The 25,126-nt window shown below is 39.0% G+C and overlaps 7 non-coding genes across 7 annotated transcripts; all 7 read left to right on the top strand.

The window, feature by feature from the left end:
- The first annotated feature begins 5,007 nt into the window (after window positions 1-5,007).
- Window positions 5,008-5,081, top strand: TRNAI-AAU (transfer RNA isoleucine (anticodon AAU)). Its single transcript has one exon. It is a non-coding gene; the product is annotated as a tRNA-Ile (tRNA).
- Window positions 5,082-6,781: 1,700 nt separating this feature from the next.
- Window positions 6,782-6,855, top strand: TRNAI-AAU (transfer RNA isoleucine (anticodon AAU)). Its single transcript has one exon. It is a non-coding gene; the product is annotated as a tRNA-Ile (tRNA).
- A 430-nt stretch (window positions 6,856-7,285) lies between these two features.
- TRNAI-AAU (transfer RNA isoleucine (anticodon AAU)) lies at window positions 7,286-7,359 on the top strand. Its single transcript has one exon. It is a non-coding gene; the product is annotated as a tRNA-Ile (tRNA).
- Window positions 7,360-13,100: 5,741 nt separating this feature from the next.
- Window positions 13,101-13,174, top strand: TRNAI-AAU (transfer RNA isoleucine (anticodon AAU)). The gene has a single exon. It is a non-coding gene; the product is annotated as a tRNA-Ile (tRNA).
- An 8,983-nt stretch (window positions 13,175-22,157) lies between these two features.
- On the top strand, window positions 22,158-22,231 carry TRNAI-AAU (transfer RNA isoleucine (anticodon AAU)). Its single transcript has one exon. It is a non-coding gene; the product is annotated as a tRNA-Ile (tRNA).
- Window positions 22,232-22,737: 506 nt separating this feature from the next.
- TRNAI-AAU (transfer RNA isoleucine (anticodon AAU)) lies at window positions 22,738-22,811 on the top strand. Its single transcript has one exon. It is a non-coding gene; the product is annotated as a tRNA-Ile (tRNA).
- Window positions 22,812-24,555: 1,744 nt separating this feature from the next.
- On the top strand, window positions 24,556-24,629 carry TRNAI-AAU (transfer RNA isoleucine (anticodon AAU)). Its single transcript has one exon. It is a non-coding gene; the product is annotated as a tRNA-Ile (tRNA).
- Window positions 24,630-25,126: the final 497 nt, after the last annotated feature.

Here is a 25,126-nt window from a genome sequence, read left to right as displayed (position 1 = left end):
CAAGCGGTGATTTTGATAGAAGGGGCACCGATAAATAGTAATAACATTTTATAATTACATAGTGTAGATACATTGGTCGTTTTTTCTGGAAATGGTTTTGCCAAAAGTCTGCAATTATACGAAAAGTGAAGATTCAGGCGTGATGTTGTGGAATCGAGACATAATAAAAACTTTGTTGCAATTTTCCACAATTAAAACTTTGGTCGAAATAAAGTTTTAATTGTGGAAAATTGCAACAAAGTTTTTATTATGTCTGCAATTATATTTTGCTTTCCTTTAAAAACAAAGGAGGGTATGTGTTTCAGTTTAGGCTGCAAACAACTCTAATTTTTAAATCTAGGCTAAATAAATATATCTTTTTGAAATAGTGCATAGTACATAGTATTAATATTTATTTGGTTTATCGTGATATAGTGAATATGTATGGTTCAAATAATGTCAAAAGTTGAAGCTAATTTAACTTTACATCTTCACAGGTGTTATATTTCGTAACATTCCGGGTTCGACATCTTTCGGGAAAAGTACAGGCGTTACAATCAAAGTAACCGGTTCCCATTCCCCACCCTCCGCTCAGCAACCCAGTGTTCAGAGCAATAGACAGCCACGTTCCGTCATCATTGCAAGAACAAGGAAAAATATTAAATTAAACATCAGTAATATTCCTTTACGAAAAATTTCACTGAAACCAAAGTAATACTCTTAATTAAAATCTTTGCTTAGTACACCACAATACTGTAATTTAATTGTTTTATTCACAACTATTGTCGCAAATTACTTCAGAAGACAGTAAAATTTCCTGTTCTGAAGAATACTCTTCCCTGAAGGATAGAGTAACCTCTCAGTTTTCTTGGCTGGATATTCTATTTGCTGTTTTCAACCCAACAAAAAAAATATTTACCAAAAGAGTATTTGGAATACGACGTGGTCATAGAACAATGCTATCTTTTTTTTAGTCAAACCACTTTTAGAATATGCTGCATGGGATTCCCACGAAGTCGGCTCAATTGCTGAATTATATCGTGAGCAGCAAACAGGGGCTAGATTCGTAAAACAATATCATGATAAATCTTGCGGCGTATCTACATTATTATAGGAACAAGGTTTTCAATCATTCACAGCGCAAGGACTAACTTTCGAAAGAAACCTCTTGCATAAATTGACAGCGGGTTTATTTAGCAATGATGTTGAAAATTTATTAGCCCCATTGTCCTACGGCACGATCATGGAAATAAGATAAGAGAGGTCAAGCGGAGAACCGACAGATTTACGATGCCATTTTTCCCACAAACGAGAAGAAATGAGAGTAGCTATAAGCGACCGCGCTAGGGAATAAGAAGAAGTTCTCATTTTCCATTCTAAGTAGCGTAGTATGTTGTCATTTTATCCAACCTTAGTTTATTGCACTTATTGCTCATAGTTCGTCTCTTGGATGAATAGAAGTACATCAAATTTCGATACCGAAGTGCATGTACCTCTAGTTATCGTGGCCTACATTACTTGAATCGCTCTACATATGCATTGTAATTAAATATTAAGAAACACTTAATTTTTGATGTCAAATGCCTGTTGAATCACCACCTGACTTACTCCCTAGGGGTGGGTTGTAGACTACCATGTAGATGTAATGAAATATAGCGCGGGTATGAATCGAATGAAATCATTTCATTGCAATCCATTCCGAGAACTAGGTCTCTATGGGCATTCCAAATACGGGAGCGCTCGCTCTCGACTTTGTCGGAGGAAAGGTGCCCTTTGTCGTTGGCCTCGAGCGGGGCAATACAGAGTTGCCGACGGCACATCCACTCGAGGAATAATGGCGGGTCGAGTGACCGCGATGACGACAATCTCGCGACCGATCGCTGATCGATTCGAATCGACGCTCACGTCCGTTTATGTCCGACGCATATATTAACCTCGGATAATGGGTGCCGTGAGCTAAGCGCGGGACGAATGTGTGAGCTGTAGGTGTAAAAAGAGAGCCGTTTAATGGGATACTCTCGCGGGCGCACGTCCTCCTCGTCCCTGAGATCACGCTCGCCGGAACTGCGGAACGACAAGCAGTTGCACCGCGGTGCGCACTGTTGAGACATTGACGTAATTGCATTGTGAGGATGCACATGACAATTTGACTCAGACTAATAACTTTTTTGAAAGCATTCCATATCGTAAAATGAGGTATGGTCGGCGAAGGGTGGGGTTTGTTGGGAGAATTCCTATGGAGGCAGGAAAAATGGATGAAGGGCGTATTGGCTGAGAGCGGGACGCTGAAAACTGTAATAGAGGGGGTTTGATGTGACACATGTGGACGGGCATTCTCATGATGCAAACACACTCCTTTGGCGAGACACCTTTTTGTAGAGGAGGACTTTCGACACAATATTCGGCACGGTGAAGCAGCCACTCTCTTCATTAAGGCCTTCCTTTATCTCACGAAGGGTAATTCTCGGGTTATTGCGCACCATCTCGTCAATTGGAGCCACCGTTGATTCCGGCAAACTCGGCTGCCCCAACCGCTGCTCATCGTGGACGTTTCCCGGCCATCGAAAAACTCCCTGCACCACTTCCGCACGTTTTTTATGTCCATTCACTTCTCACTGTACACTTACACTATATGTCGATGAACTTATATCGGAGAAGCAGTCGTCAGTTGGCTTCACGACGCGGCGGGAGAAAGGTGCGACGCCGGTATTAAAAAGCTGCTTACAAGGATGCAAAAAGTGATTGACCGTCAAGGCGACTGTGTAGAAAAATAGCTAAATGCTCAACCTTTCCAACGATGTACGCAAAGTTGAGAATAAATTTGATTTTTCATGAAAAAAAATAAGAGACCTTACTTTTCGCAACGCCCTCGTACCTTAAGCATCCGAATGGGAAAAGCTGGTTTTGTTGAATTTTGGGCTTTTGGATAAAAGTTATATTATTTTTCTGTGATAAAAAGGGCTATTGGAACAGAGTATGCTAAATTTAGATATTCATATTTTCCAGAATCCCACTCCGTCTTTTCTTAGGTTTTTCATAGGTAGACAACTTATCGTTTGAGAATTTGAAAGGAAAAAACCCCTCGCCGTATTTTGAAAATCTTGATTCGCTATAGAATTCGCTTTTTATAAATTGATGTCTCTCTCTGCTAAATTTAATCATAGGCATTTTATAGTGGCTATTTATATGAATAGCCTTGGTAGAATAGTTATGGAACGATGTAATTATTTCCCCATTGGAATTCGATTTGATATTTCCGTCTGATAAATGCCAAATATTCTATGTGACACTAATATACAGAGATTAAATCATAGAGCCGTATTTAAGTCTCTTACAGCTATTCCTTGGGACAGATCGTGATCTATTTGGCCCCTCGTTTAATACATTCATCACAAAGACTCCATCAGAGTTGACTGTGGATCTTGAAATATCCTAATCCATGTTAACGCCAAAGACTTTCATGAACAGTTCAGTTAAACAGCAAAACATAATGACACTTCATACGTAACTCTTGTTGGCCAGGATAAGCGATATGAAAAATGGTCTTAAATAAAGAAATTATATAAGTTTTTATCCACTGCGTGATTGCATTCCTATAACACCCATTTTTAATAGGTAATTGATTTCCCTTGATGAAGCCAGTATTTTACGGAGACATTGTTTGTGGATTGTCATGCATAAGGGATAGCACATGAAAAAGTTAGATGTTTGAATAAAAAATAATTGTAGTAACAGTCCACTATTTGTAATCATCTGTGTATATATTGAATATTAATAAGTTGCACGTGAATTTTGATCAATGTTGGAGTAATAATGTGGTAAAACGTACTTTATTATCCCTTCCACTGATAAATCTATAGCCATCTCAGCGAGAAACGTAATTGTTCAGAGACCAATTATGTTAGTTACCAATTAAAGTTCATTTTCCTGAAGTCGCCAGCTGACTACACCTGTTATAAAATTTTTCTACACTCGGAGTCTACTTTAGGTACTTTAAACTTCAATAATTTTTATTTAATGAGCTTCTTAGCTTAACTTATGAAAATTTATTTAAGCTTTCAGATGTATTTCAAGGCATAGAAGTCATATTAGCCAAGGGTCGATTATTATAAATAAGGTTAACTTTTCGAACTAAATTTTGTTTCTTCAATTTACAAGTTAAGCCTTTACCTTCTAAAATTTCTAATTTAGCTAATGCAATTGAATTCAGACGGTTTCCAATGGTCTCCGGTTGAGATGCTCTACCAAACAGGTTAATGCGCGCTTCTAACAGCTCCTGTTGATGAGTTGTGAAAAATTTTATCAATGCTTCTATTCTAGTTGGTTAGAATTGGTTGAAACCAGTTCTACAATTAAACTTACCTAGCGGAAAGTTTTTAATATCTGTTCATTATTATGTTTGAATAGCACCATATCACGCCTGAAACTACTCAATTTGGTAACAATAGGTATGTTTGCAAAGTCGGTTTGATTACAGGGTCAGTTAATTGCCTAATAGAGGAGATGAAGTTGTGAAAGCGTGCTATGGTAAACTAATTAATTTATTAGGTTAATAGAATACTTAACGTGATAAATTACTCACAGGCCTAAGGTTCAATCAGCGAATACGTCTAAAACAAGATCTATTATGAGATGTTGGTAACAAATGCAATTAAAACCAGGTTTCTACAATAGCAAAGTTAATTAATTGCTGTATTTCGGAATGAATAGATATTACTAAGTGATTAATTCAAAATGCATTTTTTTTGGTGAACGAGGTAGATCTGAATAATTTCGTTCAGCAAAAAAATTCAGCAAAACATTTATGTATCAATGAGTCAAGCATGGAATTTCACATGATTACATGTTATCGTTCTCGGGATAAAATGAAGTTTACACCCAACGGAGGTTTATCAAAATTATGAAGCAATGGAAAACCAAATCGGAGGCATTGCAAAATAATTGCCTAATGTGAACATTGTAGGTGGGGAGGGGGGTATTATGCAATTGCGCAAATCAGAACAGGGCGTGCTTACGTTTATCGCAGCTGGCCCATTAGCTCAGTTGGTTAGAGCGTCGTGCTAATAACGCGAAGGTCGTGGGTTCGATCCCCCCATGGGCCATAATTTTTTCTCCCACGCGGTACGCTAATTTTGTAGCAATGTCATGTGTAACTTTATTTCTACGCATTAATTATAAACCATAACTTGTAATTGTATTTTTAAAGTTGACTCATAAACACACAATACTCCTGACCTCAGTGGCAGAAGGCACAAAAAACGTACGTCTTCGCAGCAAGTATGATCTGGTGCTCTCCCGGCGTATCAGCTTGATGAAGTTTTCCCGGGTCTTCCACCGGGTCAGGTATACCATGCTGGCCGACGTTTCGACGCTCGAGTCACTCACTAACTCTTCCTTCTTGAAGGCGATGCTCGAGACGATGGTCGAAACGTCGGCCAACATGGAACCCCTTACCAAGTGGACGACCCGAGACAACTTCTACATCTACATCTACATCTACATAATACCCCGCAAGCCGCCGCAAGGGCGTGTGGCGGGGGGTGTTAGGTCACCAACCGTAAAAAGGAAAAATACCACATGCAAAAAAAACAACACGGAAAATTACACCCACAGCAGCGCACACACTCATGCAAAAATCCCTTCATCCAATACTCATGCAAACACATATACCGCAAAACAACTAAAAAACTGCACCCCATGATGCAGCACGAAAGCCATCCTACAACACGGAAGCCAGGATACAACAAGCAAGAAATTGAAACACCACATGAAAATGCACCACGAAACACTCTACCCCCAAAGAGTCTTTAAAAGGCAGGGAATGCGACCCAACGTTGCAGGTAGCAGGAATTTGCCCCCGCGGAAACTTCATCCAAATTAGCAGCAAGATTTGCAGATTTAATTTTGGCCAGTTGACCATAGGTGCTATGTAGGAAATTGATGTTAGAATTTCAGGAAAAAGAAAATATTCTGCACATAGTTTTGAAATAAAATGAAAGAAAAATAAGAAGTAAATTATATTCTGGAGGAATTCAGATAGGCGATACCACCGTCTTGTGGTTTCCGTTTCAGGGAGCTGGCAACTCCTACACTTTCAGAAATTAACAGGACATACGAGTTTGCTAGCGACGCTGACGGAATTATTATGGCTCCAAATTTGGCAAATAGGGATCCTTATCATATTATTAGATTCGACTACAGGGATGCAGGCATGGGCATTGTATCAACGAGTGCTCGTTTTTCTCTCACACGAACACTAGCTAAACACACCTACAGTGAAAAATATATATACATATAGATATATATTTATTTATTCATTTATATTTTGGAGAAGAATCTTGGCCGGCGCATATACTACGCTGCAATTAAATGCTACCAAACTGAAAGAAACTCTCGAAAAAACTGAAAAAAAGAGAGGTAGGGGAAGGAGACGATTGGAATGTTTGATGAGAAAAGAAATGGTAGACATACAGGTACTGTACATTTAAATTAAAGAGGATGCTGGCATGATCAGATGAGATGGAGAACATTCAGTTAAAATCAATCGGTAGACATTTCCACTTGATATATGTATATTAAATATGTCAATGAGTCAAGTATGGAATTTCAAATGATTACACGGTAACGTTCTCGGGATACAATGCAGTTTGTATTCAACGGAGGTTAATCAAAATTATGAAGCAATAGAAAACCAAATCGGAGGCGTTGCAAAATAATTACCTTATGTAAACATTGTGGGGGAGGGGGGGGTTATATGCAACTGTGCGAACTGCAATAGAGCGTGCTTATCTTTGCAATAGTTGGCCCATTAGCTCAGTTGGTTAGAGCGTCGTGCTAATAACGCGAAGGTCGTGGGTTCGATCCCCCCATGGGCCATTTCCTTTTGTCCACGGTATATATTAATTTTACGGAAATGTAATCTTTAATTTTACTCTTGCACTCGGTGCATCTACAATAAACCTTAATTAGATTATTAAAATTCTCGTATAAACACTCTCCATGCTCCAAGTCGCGGGTAGTCGGAAGAAAGATATGCGCTTGCAGAAAGTTTTGTTTATTTGCAGAAAATACTAGATTTAGATCAAATATCAGTGATGTGTGAGAAATGGTTATTTTTTATATTGATTTCTATCAGTAGGAGGGTCATCCTTAAAGAGAGTAAGTGTCATTTGACGGGTTGTAGGAAAATGCAATGAAAAATTAAGAAAGAGTTTGCCTTATGTAAACATTGTGGGTGGGGCGGGGGGGGGGGGGTTATATGCAATTGTGCGAACCAGAATAGGGCGTGATAGCATATTGTACAGCTGGCCCATTAGCTCAGTTGGTTAGAGCGTCGTGCTAATAACGCGAAGGTCGTGGGTTCGATCCCCCCATGGGCCATAACTTTTTCTTTCACGTGATTCGCTAATTATGTAGCAATGTTATCCGTAATTTTATTTCTACACATCAATTATTTTACCAGAACCCGTTATTGGATTTTAAAAGTTGGCTCATAAACACACAATGCTCCTCACCTCAGTGGCAGAAGGCATAAAATACGTACATCTTAGCAGCAAGTATAATCTGGTGTCCTTCCGGCGTATCGGCTTCAGGAAGTTTTCTCGGGTCTTCCACCGGGTCAGAGATTCCATTCCATTCCATGGTAAAAGTACTGAATTGAAAAATGTATGGACGGATCACATGGTTTCTCAAGAGAAATTATGCTGTGCTGTGCTGGGAGTTTTGCCAGTACATTAAGTACTTTGTGAATCGGTAAGCTTATTGGACCCTCATTAATTTAACTCAAATTAATTCTTTGGCATAATACTTCGCTTTATCGTTTTTTCCACTTGCACCGTAGCATATCTCGAAAAATCCATCCAAATATGCCACGCAAATCGCATGGGATGATTATCGTTCATCGAATTTTTGTATTTGCTGGGAATCCCGTCATAAAATCAAATAATTTGTTAGACGTTATTATTCAGAATACAATTAAAATATGTCTGCACTGTCAGCTATGGTAGAGTGTTGATAATGGAGATAAGTATCAAATTCAGTAGGAATCTCCCACACTATAAGATATTCGTCAATTTTGTAATGTTTTTCCCGCATCGTCTGTCAAACTTGAATAGACTTTCGAAATGTTTTGGAATCATAAAGCCCATGCTTAGACTTGGAAGGGATGAAAGGGGCCGTTAAAGAAATCGAATGGGCATTGAGGGGCCTACACATGGGCTTCCCTCCTTCATCCCGTCCTGCTGTAACTTAATAAATGAAACTTATTGCTTCCCAGCCTCAGCGTATGCCTCAACAACCTGACACATTCATTCGTATTACTTTCTTTCTCCGCAAGGCACCGCTCCATCATTAATGCATCTCATCCAAGAGTCGGTCAGACCACTGCTTATATACCTGCATTTGTCTTTAGTAGTGAACGTTAATTTCTTCACTGCCTGAATATTTTCTTCTATAACATAATGGAATCAAATAGCGGTTTATATGAGAGAACAATATTATTTTACATGAGTCGGTGTAAGCTTGGCTTTGGCTCGGATTTTAGTACTCGTAGTTTAGTTTAGTGCTGCTTTTTAATCGTTTTACTACTACTTCGTCTGAAGGGCTTCAAAATTTTTTTTCCTCGCCTTTGGTTGTACATATATTTATTGACTTTCGAAGGGTTCCGGAATATGTAACAAGTTAAATTATGACTAAACGTAATGAAGAAGCAAAAGAAAGGTGTTACCCCTCAGGTGTCATTAGACCACATTATAATATATTTTTCTTCAGAGGTAACATGCATCTTTACATTTGTCTTTCGTGATAGGGCATTAATACAAACGTTAGCTGACGGAAGTAACACCATGACAAATAGGGCAAACCTTTTACGGAGAGAATATATCCCATTGCATGATTTTCAAATGAATAGCATATGTGGTCTGTGCAATAAATGCGCGAACTGATACAAGATGGCGGCCATGACACGGGCTATAGCCCCGCCCACTAGCGGAGCTAATTGCCTGAGACCCAATGAGCTGTCTGTGCTTGGCGGATCGTCGAGCTGTGCGTATGGTGCCAGTTATGTTAGTTTCTGTTGCTCTTATTTTTACTGTTTGTCGAAAATGGAAATTGACGAGATCACGGAGGAACGAATCAAGACGTTTTTTGGTGAAGCGGTAAAAGTTATCAAAATATTACTGAAATGTTGACACCTGTTTACGGTGATAATGCTCTGAAGAAAACATCCGTTTTCAAGTGGATTAAGCATTTTAAAAATGGCCGACAAGACGCCATGGATGATGTTAGGCTGGGGCGACCTTCAACCCCTTTGGTTGACGTCAAAACTGATCGTGTGCGGTCCCTTGTCCTTACCGATCGTCTAAAAACTGTCCGAATGATAGCTGATGAACTGAACTTAGGAAAATCAGCAGTGCACGCTATTTTTCCCGAACATGATGAATGGATCCTTCACCATGACAATTCACCTGCACATTCAGCATTGATTGTTCGCCAGTTTCTGGCAAAAATTCAATCATCCTCCTTATTCCCCAGACCTTGCCCCCTGCGACTTTTTCCTATTCCCAAAATGCAAAACTGTGATGAAGGAACATCACTGGGAAGATGTGGTCACAATATAGCAATAAACGACGAGAAAAATAAAAAAACTAACTGCCGAGGACTTCCAAGGGTGCTTGAAACAGTGGAAAAGAAGATGGAATAAGTTCATAGCATCGAATGGAGAGCACTTTGAAGGGGATAAAATCAATGTGGACTAAATTTTGTAAAATAAAGTTTCTATGACCTAGGTATTTATTTGACATGCCTCGTGTATTATGTGATACTCTAAGGTGTCATTTTAATATACTTAAAACGTTATTCTTATATTCTCTCCAGTTTATTAGTAAATTATCCTTTTTGTGTAGGATTTTTTCTTCATATTCTTTACTGCTTACCTCAGTGCTACTTGCAAGCAGGGAATTACTTGTCATACTGATTCAAAGGGTTGTGGACGTAATTTAATGTCATGGAATATACAATGGTCAACTCATACAGCTATAGGCAGTAAGTCAGTTACTCCCCATCACTTATTAGTTTCATTCTCATAATATATAATCACAATCAACCTAAGAAAAATTATCTCATGGTTTTGGAGATCGAGTTCTATTAATATTGAACCTGGAAGTTTCAAAACCAGAGTGCATGAAACCCTTAAAAGTATCGTAGCCTGTAAAATCCTCTTGAGTGATACATCAATTTTTGAATGTGTGCAAGTAGTTTAATTTATATTGTATAAATATTTGCTGTAAGTCCTCATCAAAATTAATTACCTCTGTAAAAATAAAATCTTTATTTTAAAAGTAGCATGGCAATAACTTTTCGCATTGAAGTCATCACCTACACCAGCTTTAAAAAGGTTTACATAAGTACGAAACTGTTACCATTTAATTTAAAAAATTAAATTTCAAATTATAGCTGAATATAACTTGAGAGGAGTTACCTTGACCTACCACAGTAACCTTTTTTGGCACTCATCACATCTCTACATACAAATAGTCTATTTTACCACATTATACCAGGACCAGAAAAACGTAGCCTCTGTGGTAGGTAATAATATCTAGAGTGTACCTTGGCTATCCATTAAGATAGAGAAGGATGAGAACTTATTTCTATTTTCCCCTGTCGAAATTCGTAAGAGAGACCTTTGGCGAACAGCTAAAACAATATACTGCGGTTATGCATTCCATTTCATTGATTCAAATGCAATTTACAAGAATTTCTGAGGAGGAAATGGTATTAACTCACGAGTTGACGAAACGAAAACAACCCGCTAAACGAATTCTATATTCTGTGCCTCAGAAAGTATTACATCAAATAACCATATCCTCGAACGTGTTCCTGTATTTTACTTCTTTTGAAGGAATACGCATTGGGGTCCGGAATCTGCTCTTGGGATAAGACAAAGTTCTTGATGGTGTTTAACAAAAATTAAGAACAAATAGAAAACCAAATTGCAGGCATTACAGTGTAACTACCACTTTTAAACAATACATGGTAATAAGCATTGGTACAATAGGCAACACGATGTGAATGACAAGTCAATTGGCCCATTAGCTCAGTTGGTTATAGCATCGTGCTATTAACACGAAGGTCGTGGCTTCGATCCCCCATAGGCGATTTTATTTCACGTGAAGTACTACTTTGTGGAAAAAATAATCCACCATTATATTCACACGGTTGTCATATATGCCATAAATTGTAATTAGATAGTGAAAGTAAATAACCATGTTCCACGCCACAGTGGCGAGATTAAACCGTGTTATTCAATACTTAAAGTTTGCTGCTAGCTCTTAAAAACTGAATATTTTTTTTGGGGATTTTAGCAATATATCACTGATCGAGTGGCATTTTACTCACACATAACAAAAAGCAAATTTACCCGTCCATTTGAAGCGATTCCTATGTGTTCCCTATAAATTCCCGGGAATAGCTTAGCGTTTATCTGATGTCGCCTCAACCGCTATTACGCTGGGGCGTGTGAGTCATGAAAGGAGAATGAAGATCCTTAATACCAATTATTTTGGCATTTTATTATTCAAGTGTCACTTTCAGCAGTTATTTATTTGATATTTGGAACTAATTTCGACCAGTAAACCCTTTTTTAAAAGACCTATTTTCCCTCATTTGGTACCGAGCAAAGGTTTCTCAAAGGTCAGTTTTGTTGTGTTAGGATGTGGGCCCGCGATGATATTATCGTTGGATGGCTGGCGACATTTCCCTGCACTAAGATATAATGCCATAGGTGAGTTAGGTCTAAAAGTAGATATTAGTAAACGGTAAGGAACGCCGATGAATGCAGAATGCAAAATACAGATGGAGACGGATCCTCACATTCTCCCGAGTTGATATCCTAATAAAATAGAGGAGATTTAAGTTACATGTGGAATTTTGGCATGTTCTAAGTTACATGGTCTTATTTTTTTATTTTATTTTCTTTTTTTTCGTAGCAATTAGGCGTTTTTCCTGGAGGCAACGGTCAAGTTTGATCAAAGATAACTCTTACAACGAAAATTACATACGAACACATATAAAAACAGCTAAGAGACAAAATATTTTTACATACAATGACACTTCCACATCACATACAAACAAACTTCCAAATCACATACAAAATGCCGTCCACATCACATACAAACAATATTTTAACAACTACAATGAAGTTAATTACCCAGTGGCTGCTTTACATTTATACTTAAAACTTCTAAAATTGGATGGAAATGGCTCAAACAAACCTCCAGGCAGCTGGTTCCATTTGATAATATTTCTATAGTTCAACCCCTCTCCATTCCTTTTTACCATTCCTTTTGTGCCGAAATAGCTGCTGCATTACCGTATACGTATTTTTTAAGTTTTATTTTCAATTATTATCCATTTTATTCACCAGCGCAAAATACTCCCTAATTACGTAAATCTTAAAAAATCACATTGAGCTATCCATCGGGTAACTCTTGAATTACCTAATGGTTATAGTAATATTTAACATATGGTAATATTTAACATATTTTATGCGGTAATATTTAACATATTGCGTCACATATCCGCACATAACCTGATGCAGATTATACATTCGCCAAAGTATATACATTCGCATTTCGGCAAAGATTATACATTCGCAAGCGCAACATGCATGTGGTTTAATCGAAGGTGGCGGAAACAGTCGGTCAGTTTTTTCTTGCTATGATACAATAGGAATTACCTACGCTCACAGATATGCTCTAAAATCAGGCCCAATTTTTCTCGGAAAAATTCTCTCTCAAAATTCTTGTAACACGGGTATGTTTATTCTAACCGATGGAATGCATACGATTTCCAAGAATGGAGAAAAGGAGACACCACCTTTTTAAACGGAATAACTAACATTTGCGGACGATTAAGATTCATGCTTATCCGATTCGCAAAACATCACTAATGGTTGCTGGTAAATGTTCTGCTGTGTCAAAATACTAATGGCCGATGGGGGTATCGAACCCATGACCTTCGAGGCATGACCTTTGATGGACTATGTATATATCGGTATATATATAAATATTCGAAAAAAACATTGAAAAGCTAATGTTGTCTATTACCATATGAAATCTCAGGTCGGCCCATTAGCTCAGTTGGTTAGAGCGTCGTGCTAATAACGCGAAGGTCGTGGGTTCGATCCCCCCATGGGCCATTTCTTTTTGTCTACGTTATTTACTAATTTTACTGCAATGTAATCTGTATTTTACTCTTACACTCGGTCCATGTACAATAAACCGTAATTAGATAATTAAAGTTCTCATATAAACATTCTCAATGCTCCAAGTCGCGGGTAGTAGGAAGAAAGATATGTGCTTGCAGCAAGTTTTCTATATTTGCCGAAGAAACTGATAAAGATCAAATATCAGTGTGTGAAATGGTTATTTTTTTATATTGATTTCTATCAATATGCGGGTCATCCTTAAAGAGAGTGCCATTTGACGGGTTGTAGGAAAATGCAATGAAAAATTAAGAAAGAGATTTTAGCTTCACTTTGGTTAAGCCATATTTACAATAGGCAAGTATCTGGGATCAATGTTACCGATTCTCTCGTATAATCACTGCAAACTCTCAAGGGTTATTTCCACTCCCGGCGTAAGCTACTATTACTACTACCCCGCCCAGCACATCGTTCATTTCTATTCCATTCGGAGAATTTTTCAAATTATCCTCGTTCATGAGTGCCTCTCTACCAATGTGTATGACATTGGTAGAGAGGCACTCAATATCATTTATGGACTCATATGCCCTTGCCTCATGTGTTTTGAAATAGATTCTCTTAAAAACCGGCAGTCTCGATGCAATACCTGCAACCCACTCTTCTATCGGTAGGATACATCTCATCAGCGTTTGATGAATAAAATAATAATATGATATCCATCCTTATGGTCATTCGGGAACTATAGTGTCATGTAGATGAAGATATTGTGAAAAATACACGCAATGCCATTGTAAAGGCTGAGAAATGTGGGAGGGCTCAGCTTATGCCTTCCAGAAACCTAGATTAAACGGCAGGGTACCAAGTAACTGTCATTACAGCTCCGATAAATTTTATGTTCAGTTTTGTCGGTCCAGGCGGAGTGTAAATCCGGAAAGTACTCTCAAGCCACCATGTGCTAGAAGTAGTATGTCAGAATCGTCAGTAAATGAAATAACGGTCGATAGATCAGTTTGTATCCCATGTATTCATAAAGTGCGACTGATTTGCTTCAGATGGCACATTAGCTCAGTTGGTTGGAGCGTCGTGCTAATAACGCAAAGGTCGTGGGTTCGCCCCCATGGGCCAATATTTTTTGATCATGATCGATTTTCGATCATTTCGTTCACTTTCCAATGAATATGGTATTATATTCTGTTATCACTATTTTTACTATAAAATATATGCTGTCTCTACTGGTATTACGGTCTGTGCGATACTTTATCTTGCTTTAGAGTTCATTCAATGAGCTGACTGCAATAATAAAGTGAAAAAAAAATAAAAATTGATTTTTGTCACGCTAAAATTTTCCAAAGCCTATTTACACACATTTGAACTGTCACACGCACCCTTTCCCATCCATGACAATATGACCGCATATCTCATTTGATTTATGATTCATTTCGATGTCTTTAAACCACGCAAGTGAAGAAAACTCATAATTATACACTATGCATCCATTTACACTAAACAACGTAATTTTCATAATATAAACGTGTTTCAATCCAGCGGAAGATACAAGAACTCTGTGCACTGTACGGTGAAATCTTCTATGCCTTATATTTATAAAGAATTCTTGCGCATTTTTAACTCAGCCACACATACTTGTATTTCTTTTTACTCTCATTCCCGCGCAAAAAAAATATATCTTTAGACCTTAAAGGTACCTTTTATATTGGCCAATGTGCCGATTTTTATGCTAAATTACCCACCTTTCACTTACTTAACCAGACCAAATGTCTATTTTTGAGTCAGCAACTCAATTTAGAGTACGGTTATACTCATCATCACCATCTTTCAAATTCCGAATTCGAGGAAGAAAAGAACACGTAAGAATATTTGTTGATCACCTACTTCAGCCATTTATTCTGTAATTTAATACTTAAATAGATTCATATTTTATTCTAATTGAAATTAACGACTAAGATAGGTAATAGAATGTTTATAGAGCTTAAATATTTGGTAATCACCCGGAAAAGTACCTGGAAAATATATCCTAACCAACGGAAATAAATATTACGTTCACAACATGTGGCTTTCAATTGATATCTATCGTTTGATGTTCCTTTTATTTATAGAGATCGCTAATCTACGGAAAGGATTCAAAATTTATGCAGTAACATTAATTATATTTTGAGATTGCTGAAATTCATCTCGCATAGCACGTCGTTGTATCTTAATCGCGTGAGAAAAAATTCAGTGTACTTGGCGTAACTCATGTTTATCACTTTCACTAATTCTTTGTGGTCACCCCAATGAAAAATTTATACACAGATGCTATTAAACCTCTATAGAACTAAACATTGACTTATGGCGAAAAATATTCCCCACAAAATTAATTAATCCCCATATACTAGCGCCGGAAATTGTTTTTCTTCTTACGTATTGAGACATTTAAGTTTTCCTCTTCCTTGTCTAATATGAGTAGTATTTGAACAGATTCTCTTCATAAGAGCGAAGAGGAAAAGACACAAGCCGCAGCAAATCAGTGACCATACGAGGAACACTGTAGTATTAGGTGTAAATACAAGGAACTTTATGACTTTGGCGTCTAATCCTTGCAACTGACAACGATTTCTACGCTCGACCTCAGCTCTCCTCACTCAGTTTCCCTTTTTGTCTTGGAGTTATTTTTCCCGAGACAACGCCTGCACTGTATGTGCCCTAGCTTCGTGGAATGAACTGTATTTTTTTAACAGAAACCCTCGGGAGAGAATTTTGAAAAGGGATGGAAGAGACGAATCTTGTTAACAAGAAGCGAAGGCCTCGGATCGAAAGTTACTCGGAATTAGTCCCGGGAGTGTAGGCGTAATTTTTAAAAATATTCTCGTGTGGAAGGGACGTTCGTGAGAGAAAGGAAGCGAAAACGAATCTGCCTTCGTGGATAAACGGGCGTGAGAACAACAGACGGAGGCTCGGTATTTCCACTGGGGAGAAAGGTGGACGTCTTTGCTTGGAGTTATACGATTTGAAAGAAATGAAGGCAAGGGAAAACAAATGAATCGGAATAATGATGAAAACGGAATGGCGGGACAAACGTAAGCGAAGAAAATGTGTGCGTGTGGGAGAGAGAGCGGGAAAGAGGTGGTTGGTTTTGGATTAGGGCACGAGGATTTTTAGGGCCTTGCATCACCGGATATATAACTCCCGGTGACTCCGCTTTTGAACCCATTCCAAGTGGGGAATGTATATGTGTTACTGGGAGGAGTGGAGAAAAAATGGTGGAAGCGGAGCGAGAGACAGGATGGAGCGGTGCTGCGGGAGGGAATGATTCCGTGCCAAAACACTCTGCCCTGCTCTGGGGTGGCAAATAATTTCACCCCGTGATACCTCTCCAACTCGTGGAGACCGACTTCAGCTTTCGGTTCCCTCGAAGACGACCGCAGAGGAAAGACAAAGGGTTTTAAAGGACGAAATTAAGACCGAGTCATCTCATCCACTCAAGTTCACTAACACTTGACCTCACTCTCTTTCTCTACACATTATCCAACGCACTTTCCCTCCTGCCCCACCAAGGATATTGTCATCAACAGGTAATCAATGCGAGGATTGATTTTGAGCAGTTTTAACAACTGTCCTATTCCCTGCCGATCTCTTCATGCCATTATTATTCCTTGTGATTTTATTTTTCATTACCTGCTTACAGTGCAATGCAACAATTTCAAGTTCTAGTATATATGTATCCCACCAGAGGGAAAGGAATGCGGTTTTATGTAAAATATTTCCGGGCAAGGCGACTGATTTTTACATTTTGAATTTGTTGCATATGGATAAATGTGCATTAGCGGATGGCACTGTTAAAAGTTAATATCGCGATATTTCCTACAGTGTTTTGAATTTGCTTCTAGTAGCTTCGGGCTTCCTCTGTAATTCCTCCTTTGTGTGTTTCCTTTAGTCAACCATCGGGTTAAAATAATTGTCGAGGGTATTACAAAATCATTATGGGATGAGAATCAATGTAAACAAAACAAGGTTTATGAGGGTTTGAGAAAGCGGTAGAATAACACGACCATTGAAAAAGCAGGGGGAACTAGAACAGATGTAATAGAAAAGAAATTGCAGCGTGAGAAAAAGAATTACGTTAAACGATATAGCTTTCATCCATACTCCTAAGGAATTCCCCCGACATAGATAAGAAAAGAGAGAGGGATGTTTGCGATATTCCTCAGGCGGTAGGAAAGGTGTCTGCAGAGCATTTTAATTGGCGATGGAATGTTGAAGACTGTGAGAGAGGGGCGTTAGGCAAGCGAGGTAGGGGAAGAAAAGATTATACACATTGGAAGGAAGGAAGGTGGAATCGAAGAAGAATTTTATTTAGTTTTGAACGTGAGGCTGTTTTTTGTTATGATGGCGTATGTAATTTACCGGTTTTCAGTCTGTGTCCATCTAGAACCTAAGTTAAACACTAGACTACCTATAACAATGCCTTCCATTGCGATATTCCGTAAACTATCCTGCCTCAAGATATGTCCAGTCTAATTCCATCTTATCCTTGTGAGTATCGTTCATAGGCTTTTTTTTTGCACCTACTCTTAAGGCTGTCTTCATAGCTACACTGTCGTAGCAATTTTTAACAAAGTCAGTTGATTTTCCCTGAACCTTATCTCATTCTTTAATTAATGGTTTCTACCATGGGTCCCAGATCCCTTGCCGCGTGTTCTAAAGATGGCCTAACCAAAGTGAACTAAGACCTATGTACCTTGCTTTTTCAATGCATTTACATAACTCATCTAATGAAACATCGCTTTCTTCCAATGTGTTAAAACTCATGAAAGATTTGAGGTTAGTTAAGCAAACAAATATCTGATCAGTTTGAAATGATTAATTCGATATCATCTTTTTTAATAATTTCTGCCTTTTTTATCTTTTATTTTTTCTCAAAAGGTCTGTGCTTAATATTTTATAATATTGAATTCTAACCCCAATTTCTTACACAGCTCCGATATCTGGTCGATAGAAAGAAGCAATCTTTCTGCCGGTGTCCTTATTCCTTTTTAAATCACTGTGTCGCCTGCAAATAATCTAAGATACTGCTACCGTGGTAGCTTAAATTGCTTATGTAAGGCAAGAAGGGTAGGGGCCCTATTGCGCATCCCTGAGGCACTCCTGAATTTACGTTTGCATATAATGAGCTCAACCCGTTGGCACCTGCTTTTTGTTCACGGTTGTATAAGAAGCCCCTAATCAATTTCCAGGATATGAATGATAAAGAAATTGGTCCGTAATTACTGAAGTCCTCCCTATCGCTGCCTCTGTAGTGAGGGGCTATGTGAGCTAACTTACAGTCGCGAAGTATTTAGCCTTCTTCTAAACGTTTTTTTGTGAGATAGATAGATAAATAGTCATGAAAACGGGATTGCCGAGATCGTAAACTTGATTGGCACAAGTTTGAAAAGGAGGTGGGGGAAAAAACAAAGTTACAAGTAAGGGGTCGGGCAGGGAACACACACGAGGTCACTTAGGTGTGTTTAAGAAACAGTGACCCGCGTATACCTGAATTACACTCCAAAAAGTCAAATTAAATAATAAAAATCAAAGGAAACTTACAGCCTCTCGATCACTTAGGTGTGTTAAGGAATAACAGCAGTCCCGCAAATCGCATTCACTCATACACTCAGGGTTTGCAAGGATTTCTTCTATGACAATGGCCCACCAGTCACACAGATGCAAGCTAAATTATAAAACAAATGTAGAGAAACAGAATGGATTTAAGTAAACAAGCAATCACTCAATCACTCCGGTGTGTTAGACCTTTATAAATCGCATTCACTCAGACATGTGCATTCGCACACACTCAGGGTTTACAAGGATCCCTCATACGACAGTGACCCGCCAATCACACAAATGAATGCCAAGTAACAATACAGATGCACGCACGCTTACGCTCATTCACCCAATCACTAGGTGTGTTTTTTTCGAAAACTCACCTTTGCGATTCACAAGTACGCACTCTTTCAGGGTTTACCAAAACAATTTACAAAAAACAAAAATTAGGGAAGTAAGAATCGGGGATAGCTAAGTGCCTAGAGAAAACCGCCTTTATTAAATATTTATATTTATTAATGAAGATAAATAGTCGTCTTTATTTTGGAGCGAGATTGAGATTGAGGAGTCTCTTCTATTACATAACCCCTATGAGACGAGAGTTTGGTTTTCATTAATTCTCATATCATACCAATGACAGTGATGTTTCAGTTATTCCGTATGCATATCGAATACACAAAACGGCAAAAAGTACGAGTACTCGTAATTGGCTGCATTATTATATATATGCGAGTATAATATTGTATATGTGACATATATTAATTTTCACGGGGATGGAATCGCATTACGGTGGTAGTTGGAGAGTAGTCAAGGCCAATGTGTGATGAACTGGAGAAAGCGAGTAGTGAGGCGTCCACTGGAGCACATGTACCCGGGTGGTGAAGTCACGCCAAATCTTCACAACCCCACTCACCCCATACATTTTTTGTATCGCGATCGGATGATACTCCGCCGACCCGCGCCCCACTGTCATGTCTCAAAACCGTAACGGATTGAGGCAGGGCGACGACTCACGCGAGTTTCTTTCGGTGATTTATCGGAGCCGGCATTCCGTTACTCTTTTTTATCGCCCATCGCTCCCTCGTCCGTCGGATGATGAGATGCGGAAGGCGTTGTGGGAGGTCTCGGCGAACCGAAGGCGGAAGGGGCCATCCGATATCTCGCCGCCGAACACTTGACGCAAGGCCGACGAGGTGGGTGTTTTAGCATTCCGAATCGAAAGGTTTGGGAGATTAGGAAACCGATATAATGATATTCATTTAGGGGCACTTGATGTTTAAAAAATTCATTTGATTAATTTCCAACAGCAGTCATTTAATGAGGACACCCTAATTTGATCCCAAGTTAAGACGAATTCTAGGAAAATCCAAGGGAAAAGTAAAATAGCGTTGCTTTTCTACGCTTTAACTAGGCTACATTAATGGGTATGCGTCACTGGTGTTTTAATCTATGGGAGAAAACAATAGTTAAGGAGTAATGACATAGGTTAAGAGAAAGATCGCAGTATTTGTTAACATTTCCTACGAGAAGATAAATCGTATTGTGGTTTCGACCATCGGGATAAAATAAGAGATATAGACACTACAAGGTTCAAGTACTCGTTCTTATCTCGTATGATACTCAATTATAGCCAAATTTAGCCGGAGCACACTAGTATTTTTATTGAAAAAAAAATAAAATGCAACTATTTTTTTAAACTCACCTATATTATGTAATGCATGTCGGAATGAATGAGCGTACATGTTTCTGAATATGAGAAAATGTTTTTCAAATGAATGTATAAACTCACATTTGTGTATGAATACCCTTGAAATCCCCCGCATGACCCCCTTGCGTCATTTTTCGGGGCATTATGTAGATGTGTGCCATAAGGTGCAGGCCTATTGTAGCAAAATGTGATAAAAAGTATGGGAAATTGAAGCAAATGAACCTGCACACGCTGGAAGCCTCCAAAAAGTTTCGGTCGGAAATTTACACCCCTTGTTTTTTTAAAACTTCAAAGGATTGATTGATTACTAAGATCATTACTAAATATCTTTTAATGGTAAATTCAAAATTAGATGAAATTTTAATGAGCTGAGTGGCTAACGAATTTTGGGATTTGTATTAGCCTGATGATTGAATGCACTTAGAAATCAAGATCTAAAAAACCTGATGGTCGCGATACCAGCAATTTGGTACTATATTGTCTTTAACAATATTTTTTGGAACTTACGTGTAGATTGAAGCTCTCTTAGTATGTAGTGGGAACATTATTTCATGGGTCTAATTATTTGTGACTTACTGGGGCATTACGAGTATTGAGACTGAGGAGTCTCTTCTACCACCTAACTCTAATGAGATGAGAGTTTGGTTTTCATTAATTCTCATACTTCATACGAGGACTAATATAAAAATGACATTTGTTTTTTTGGATTTCCTCAGGACTTATGTGGCATTAAATGTTTTTAGCTTCTCTTTTATGTAGACTATATTTATTCTGTATATATAATCTCTTTCCTTAATATAATTTGCGAACTGCCATTCGTTAAGAAATTGGAACTTCTTGAATCCGAGGGAGAAATTATTCTAAATTGTTTACATTCACATAGTATTTCTCTCTGGAAAAATAGCACCGACGTAACCAAATAAGACGGTCAGAATTTTTATGGGGTCTCGAATGAGACTCGTGCGATTCTTGAAATGCGGGGCTTACCATTAATTATTTCCAAAGTTGGGTCAGCATTTATTTTCCGACCAAGAATTCTTTACGGTAGAGTTGCCCAAATAACCTCTTCTGCTCTTCTACCTACATACTTCCTCGTTATTCATTTTGTCTGTCCATTTAATCGTCGACATTCTGCTCCAGCCCAACTCATAAAAGGCCGGATATAGTATGTACCTAAAAATTTGCGGAAATACTCTAAAGCAAATATCAGTGACGTAACGCTCGACGGGCTATGATGAAAATTAGTTGGGAAGAATCGAGAGATTCGTTATAGATACTCTGCAATAGCGTTTCAAAAGAACTTTTAAGCGTGACATATTAAGTTAAAAGCTTATTTTTTACTCTCTTGGAAGTTTGCGATATGGAGACTAAACGCAAAAATAATGCATGAAATGAATTAAAACACAAATATCCTCTCATAGATCATGGTCCCTAGGAGGACCCCATGCTTAATCTCTTGAGGTGCGACCTGCAATGGGATGTCAGTGACTACCGAGGGTTATTGCAAAAAATAAACGACTCACACGAAACCCATCGCAATCACGCCTCCGTAACTGTAGATTCTTGGGCTTCGCGGACGTGGAGCGCTGGCGGCTCGCCACTGAACTCGACGAAGAAACTGGCGCAACGCTTGGCAGTGAAAGCGCTGGCGTAGTGAAAATGTTTCAATGTAACCGCTTTATAACATCTGGCCCATTAGCTCAGTTGGTTAGAGCGTCGTGCTAATAACGCGAAGGTCGTGGGTTCGATCCCCCCATGGGCCATTGATTTTATTGGCGCGATATTCTTGACTTTTCGCATGATTCTGCATTATTTTACCCAGATTTACGTTTTTTTGAGCGGGACGATGTTCAGTCAATACACACATTTTATGTGTGTTTTGTTGGGCGTGGGTTTTTTTTTCCTTTCCCACCGCTTTTCCTTTTTCACCACTTAAACACCCTCCCTCTGCATAATCCCTTACTCTTTCGACCTGGTGCTTTCACCCCCTGCCACAAACCATTTAGGTGGGTCGAGGGGTGCGTTGTGTGGATGTAGATCAGAGCCACTTTAATCAATAACCAGTGTGTTGTAGAATCTAGGGAATACAACAGGATTATTATATATGAATTTTACTACGGTTATAATACACCGAGGGGTGGTATAATTTCACGAGAACATATGATATTTTAAATTTAATTACAAAATATACGACAAAAGGTTACCAAAGATAAAGCCTTCAACAATGAAAAAAGGCTGATGTGCATTGAAAAGCTAGTGTTGCAATGGCGGCCCATTAGCTCAGTTGGTTAGAGCGTCGTGCTAATAACGCGAAAGTCGTGGGTTCGATCCCCCCATGGGCCATTATTTTTATCGGCGCGGTATTCTTGACTTCTCGCATGATTCTGCATTTTTTACTCAGGAAATACGTTTATTTGAGCGGGACAACGTTCTGTCAGAACCTATTTTATGTGCGTCTTCTCTGGCCGAATACATGGCCAGTGCATCGTTCAGAGGTAGGCATTCCGTCCCGGATAAGGATTTGAGTTAATGAGTGAGCTCTCCATTATTCTTTTATCGATATACGTTGTGAACTCATCCCATTGCATGTTGTGAACACTATTTTTTGGATTTGACCTTGGATCCTTGGATCTGTGGGTATTTTCACAAGGGCAGTTAAACAAATATTTCTTTCATGCCATTATTGCTAAATGAAGATAGTGTGAAAGGTAGAAAAAGTTTATTCGTATTATGCTATTAAATCCATTATTATTACAATGTATATTAAGCTTGAAGTGACTCCATTTAGTTATCGACTTGTCCGATGACGAGATACGTCACTGTTTGCAAGCATTTAGTAAGTGTATGTCAAATTCTTAAATTCAAGATATACGGCAAAAGGTTACCAATGATGGAAAAACCTTCAATAATGAAAAAAGCTGAAATCCATCGAAAATTCAGGAATTTTTCTCGGGTTTCCAACCGGGTCAGGTTTCGGAGTACCGACGTTTCGATGGCTGACTCTGCCATCGTCTTCAGGGTTGAAGTGCAGAGCATGGAAATTGCCGGGTATTTATACATGTTGCGTGGGTCAGGTGTGGCCTGATTGGTCGGATGAGTTTCTTCGGCCCGCTCCGGTGTTTCCCGTCTTTTTTAGTATCGGCTTCCAAATATTACTTATCTGGAAGGGGGGTTCTATCCACACTCATACACCGGGCAAGTGCAGTCTCCGACAAAGAAAACCTTGAAGCGGAATTACAACATCTGAGGAAGACCTTCCGGCAAAATAATTACAAGCCTCGGGAAATCGATTTGGCCCTTAAAAGGGCCTTCGCGGGACCTAAGGGTAGGAGAGAGGAGGAAGAAAAGCCAATCGCCAGAGCATGCATCCCGTTCACATCTTCAGTATCACACAAGATATCAAGAATACTGAAAAAACACAAGGTGGAAACGATTCACAAACCACAAGGGAAGCTAAAATCTTTCCTTTTCACGGCCAAAGACAAACGCGGAATGAAGTCATCGGGAGTCTACCGAATTCCCTGCGAGTGCGGCAAAGTTTACATCGGGGAGACGGGCCGCACAATTGAAAAACGCCTAAAAGAACACCAGAGATGCATACGACTCCACTACCCGGAAAAGTCGGCAGTCGCCGAACACAGTATCACCTATGACCATAGAATCGACTTTGAAGCCACAAAGAGGCTATGTCATGCCAACGGTTATTGGGACCGCGTGGTAAAAGAAGGAATAGAGATCCGACTGGAGAAAAACAACTTAAACCGAGACACCGGCTTCCAGATAAGTAATATTTGGAAGCCGATACTAAAAAAGATGAGAAACACACGGGAACAAGGCCGATTGACCGGAGCGGGCCGAAGAAACTCATCCGACCAATCAGGCCACACCTGACCCACGCAACATGTATAAATACCCGGCAATTTCCATGCTCTGCACTTCAACCCTGAAGACGATGGCAGAGTCAGCCATCGAAACGTCGGTACTCCGAAACCTGACCCGGTTGGAAACCCGAGAAAAATTCCTGAATACTATTCGCCGGGAAAGCCTGAGATCCTTCATCCATCGAAAAGCTTTCAATTTTTATGGCGGCCCATTAGCTCAGTTGGTTAGAGCGTCGTGCTAATAACGCGAAGGTCGTGGGTTCGATCCCCCCATGGGCCATTTCTTTTAGCGCACGTTATGTATTAATTTTGTTGCAATTTTATATGTAATTTTACTCCTGCACACGGTGCGTGCATAATAAAACGTAATTAGATAATTATAGTTCTCGTCTATACACTCTCCATGCTCCTTGACGCGGGTAGTAGAAATAAAGGTAGATGTTTCCACTAGATTTTCAATGTATATTTGCAGAAAAAACTGATTTAGATCAAATATCAGTGAGGTATTAGGAATAGGGGTTTTCTGATATTGATTTCTATCAATATGCGGGTTATCCTTAAGGAGAGTAGTTGTCATTTGAAGGATTGTCGGAAAAAGTGAAGAAAAAGTAGTTTGTTTTTAATTAATTTCACTTTCACGGGTGGTGACCTAATCACCCCTGCAACGCACTCCCTTGCAGCGGCTTGCGGGGTATTATGTGGATGTAGGTGTAGTTAAGCCACATTTAGAATATGCACATACCTGGAATACATTTGTATAAATTTAAGTATGTGCAA

The sequence above is a fragment of the Hetaerina americana genome, unplaced genomic scaffold (assembly GCF_022747635.1).
Source record: "Hetaerina americana unplaced genomic scaffold, ioHetAmer1.1.p SCAF_6, whole genome shotgun sequence".
NCBI classification, from domain to species: domain Eukaryota; kingdom Metazoa; phylum Arthropoda; class Insecta; order Odonata; family Calopterygidae; genus Hetaerina; species Hetaerina americana.
This window is presented reverse-complemented; position numbering and strand designations above follow the sequence as displayed.